Source organism: Dendronephthya gigantea, unplaced genomic scaffold (genome assembly GCF_004324835.1).
Source record: "Dendronephthya gigantea isolate DGI-Jeju-01 unplaced genomic scaffold, DenGig_1.0 000276F, whole genome shotgun sequence".
NCBI classification, from domain to species: domain Eukaryota; kingdom Metazoa; phylum Cnidaria; class Anthozoa; order Malacalcyonacea; family Nephtheidae; genus Dendronephthya; species Dendronephthya gigantea.
The window spans coordinates 83966-88649 of NW_021163286.1; the positions used below are offsets into that span (position 1 = coordinate 83966).

The following is a 4684-nucleotide window of genomic DNA, read 5'->3' on the forward strand; positions in this document are numbered from 1 at the left end:
CAGAAAAAATTACATTTTTGTGGAAAAATGTCTGAAAATTTTCGTAGGTAAAATATGCAGAAAAACAATACCTGTATTTTCGCAAAAACTCGGTCGGAAGGGAAAAAATGCAGCCACGAAAACCCTGGTAAATACCGTCGCCTCAGAGAAGGTCAAATACGGGTAGCACGAATTGCAGAAAGCAGTACAAATTTATATGCATGTGCACACCACGTCAGCGTGATGTGCTGTGAGAAATTTTGTTGCTGTCCTATATCAGTGGAGCACAGTAAATTTTTGATGAAATGTCCAAAAAGATTTTACAAAGTATTTGACGAAGAGGGGAAAACCCTACAAAACTACAAACCTGGAACAATGATCTGCAAGAAATGTATGGGCACTGCTGACAATTACTTTGAATCCCATCCTGAATACATTGGTCCAACAAAAAGAAAAAGGGTAATTACAGTATAATGCAGTTTAACTCTTAAGTATTTTGCATACAATTCTAATGCTACATTTCACAGACTTTTGACAGCTGCAACAAAGAAAATATATGCCCAAATAACACCAATATCTGGATGGAAGAAAGCTCTCCGATTGGACCAATTCTAGTGAATGAATTGAAAGAAATAAAATTAAATGAAGAAGCATGGAAAAATATATTGGAAAAAATCAAAGGTCCACATATTGTACAGTACATATCCTATCACATTCATATCAATAAACTGTACAACCCCCTTTGAAATAAATATAAAAGTATTAAGCTTATGTTTTATTTTAATACAGTACCCACCTATTTTACACAGATGATGGCTTCCCAGATTTAGTTGCCAAATTTCAGATGGCTTTGTACAGACACCACAACAGGAATGAATCAAACTCCACCCTGTATGATCCTTCTTTGATGAAAATGTTTGCTGACCAACATGCTCCAGGTCTTTTTGACAAAATCCTTCAGCTCATCGAAAACAGTAAAAAAGGACACACCTGTATATCAGAGAAAGGTCAATTAAAGAATCGTCAGAGAGTTGTGGCACTTCTGCACATTCTTTCTTACTTCAGGCAAGGCGTACTCCCTGTTGTGTTAGTTCACTATACCAGTATTGAACTGTATTGAATGCAAATTGTAACTGTTCACAATTTATATATTACAGATCTCAGAAGACAAGCACATTGCAAAAAGATGCCGGACATTTTTTATCTTGCCACAGCTTGTCCAAGTCGGGACAAACTATTCGCGTTACGATGGGATGTAGCCTAACACCAAGGGCAACAGATATGTACAAAAAAACAGTTGAGAAAAATCACAATACTGTCCTTCAAACAAAAGTTCAAGAAGCATTACAGGTGCTTGTTTACATAGAAAATTTCTTTATGTAATATGCCTTCAAGACAAAGCAGGACTTTTTTCAATTTATAGAATAAACTATTAATTGTGCACTTGCTTGATGACTTTCACAATATCCAAACTATCAGGCAACCAACTAGTGTAAAACTTAGTAATGCTTCCCACATGGCTTCAAACCTCCTAGACATCCAAAATATACCTGCAATCCCACTCCCAAGAAGTCAAGACAAAAGACATAGTATAGTCCTAGTTTGTAAGGACGACAGCACCATCACTTGCAAAGGTGGAATTGACATTAAAATAGCACAGGATGTTATGACAAAAGCCTTGGAAAACCACTCTGTTACTTACCTGGAATCTCTACCATCATCCCATCAACACATCAATACTGAAATGATAAACAAACAAGTCAGTCAATTCAGGTATATTTGATATGGTAAGGTCTATGCACTATATGGATTAATTGATCAATAACACACCAATCTTTATGAAATGTAAATAATTTTGGTTTCTTTGTTTAGAGTCTACAATGAATTAAATCACCGTGCTCTAAGTAAACTCAATTCATGTGTTCTTGTCGAAGAATCAGAAAACAGCCTGAAATCAGCTGATGACTACAAAACTGTCCTTGATCTAGAGCTGAAATGCTGCCCTACACTAATGCAATATCTACAGATGTTTGTCATGCCTTCTCCTGGCGATTGGCCAACATGGTACTTTGTGAAGAAGATCATTGCACATTCTGACGACACCCCCCATTAAACTCTATAATACCTGAACAAGGTGCATTTCATGTCATACTGAATGCAACTGAGGATACTGTCACGCTGTTCCATTTCTTTTTCACAGAGTTGTATCAACATCTCTTCAGGAAAGAATTGCCAGCAACACCAAAACCCTTTCAAACCTCTCTTGTCACAACAGTTGCCTTCTTGGGATGGCTACTAATCAGAGATATTGTGCATGAAAAGTTCAAGCTGTGCAAAGATGTTGAATTTGTCACACTGTTACACCTATTAGATGAGATTTTACCTCTGCTGTTCTATCACTACACTGTGGTATTTCGAAGTGGTGACTTTAATAACTATCTAACAATTATGCATCGATTTTTGATCCTATATATCTGCTAGCAACGACGTCATTATGATAAGTCAACCCTCTCAATGCTGTGTGATACTCAACACCAAAAAGAATTTTTCCCAGAGTACTATTCAACCAAGAAACATTGGCTCACTGTTTTTACAGAAAAAAAGGGTTGAAGTGTGGCACTCGAAGCTGCGCCGTAACATCTCTCCTTCAGATCCACCAACTGTTATAACCCAAAGAGCAAAGGTAATCAGTGGTGTCCAGCATGAAAATTCTTTTCAACACCACTTTGTTCCAGAGTATCAAAGAGGGAACAACGAGAAAGATTACACATTTCTGGCTGGAAAATCAGCTGAATTTCTGATCGAAAAATTCCAATGAATTGCAAGCAACTTAAACAAAAACAAGCAAGTATGTTTATTACCAAAATTCTCAATATTAACATTTTAACATTCTTCACTTTATCAGTTTTGGAACATCAATTTTATTTGAAATTTTAGATTCCTCGCAAAGTCACCTCAAAAGGATAATTAAAGGGCAAGCCAAAGTTTCAGCTGCCATCATTTGGCAATGTAACCATTGATAGAAAGTGCTTACCAGTGTCATATGCACATGACAAGTATAACCAGAAGATTCAACCAGATCAACACACTGTCTGTGATTTCTCCACATGTGCTGAAGAAAGTGTCAATAATGCTGTGCGACTTGGGTGCTTTCACACTTGCCATGTGACCTGCCTAAAGGATAACGACAACCAATGCCAGTTGTGTAAAGTGCCTCTAGCAATGAAAGTTAAAGAATTGACTGACAGTTTCAATAATAGTTTACTTGATCCTGAATCTGCTGCTCCTCCATCTACAATTAACAATGATAAGTCTGATGAGGAAGAAGATGAAACCATCACTGTGTCAAGCAACAAGGACTATAACTATTACCAGTCAATGGAGTGGAAAAAGTTTGTAGAAACAGAATTGTTGGAGATAAAGATTACACAACCACATATCCCTCATAAACCCTGTCAGCAACCAATTGAAGTTGCCCCAAAGAAGCAAAAGAGGTGTACATTTTGCAAGCAACCAGGACATAATAAGAGTAAATGCCACCTACTTAAATTTCAATCTCATCCCACACAGTCACAGGACAAAAGACCACTCCCAAGTGGCACCAGCACACCTGTTCCACAAATAGCTGGATTTCAAATCAAGCCTACAGCAATGTGCAGTTTTACAATTTGGAACTTTCCTTTTTGTGTTTCACAAAGCACTATCAATGGACGTGTAGGGACAATGCATGTACCCTGATTTCACTGCTACTAGCTAAAGCCTATTTCTTGAATGAAGCTACACTACAACTTAAAAAAGATCAACCTTTATCAGTACATTGGAATACTGTGATAGTGTCGTGTATACTTGGTGGGAACAGCGTATATGATAGCTGCATCTCTCACGGGAGGTTTCTTAGCGTTCTAGAGGCAGTACCCTTCGTCGCCTGTAGCGTTGGGGAAGTTAATTTAAACGAGGAACTCACCGTATGTTTTGCCAGAGAAGATGATGCACCTGAAGAATCTGCACTCTCCAGCCAGATCACCAGTTACTTCGAGTTCAACGACCACGCTGTCGCCCTTGTTATTGTTAACGGAATGACCATCACTTTTGTGAAACAAGAGAACGCCATTATCCTCCTCGATACCCATGCCAACTTCGAGCACAACAACGGAGCAACGGTTTCGATGGTTCCCAAGGAGACTTTAGAAGATCTTCTTTTATGGATAAAAGCACGAATCAGCCCGACAGTCAATCTATGTACCGCCACCTTTGTCGAGTTTCTCCCATGAAAGTGATGTATAGATTTGTCGAACGTAAGAATATGTAAATATGTAAACCAGAATATTTAGGACAATCGTAATTAAATTTCAATCCAAAATCCCTGGAATACAAATATTTTCTTAAAGAAAAAAGGCAAACAGGTTATTGATCCTTTTTCGTCCTCCGATCGCCCACATTTCCTCTTAAAACGCCCCGAATTTACGCTCACATCGAGTAACCACCATTTTCGAACATTTGAAACCATTTTTTGAAACCTCGCAACAAACAACGAACGCGTACATCTCGCACATGCGCAGACGTTTTTCTGCGGTGTTGGTAGCAGCATTATTTCAAAGAAAAATCGTTTGCGCATGCACCGTAACGATTTTTTTTTTGCACCGCAACATTCGGGATGCCCAAAAACTGTTAAATCTTGACGGTAGCAGCATTATTTCGATGAAAA

At 38.2% G+C, this 4684-nt stretch overlaps 1 pseudogene; it reads left to right on the forward strand.

The window, feature by feature from the left end:
* The first annotated feature begins 811 nt into the window (after positions 1 to 811).
* LOC114541226 lies at positions 812 to 2797 on the forward strand (annotated as a pseudogene).
* The last annotated feature ends 1887 nt before the right edge of the window (positions 2798 to 4684 follow it).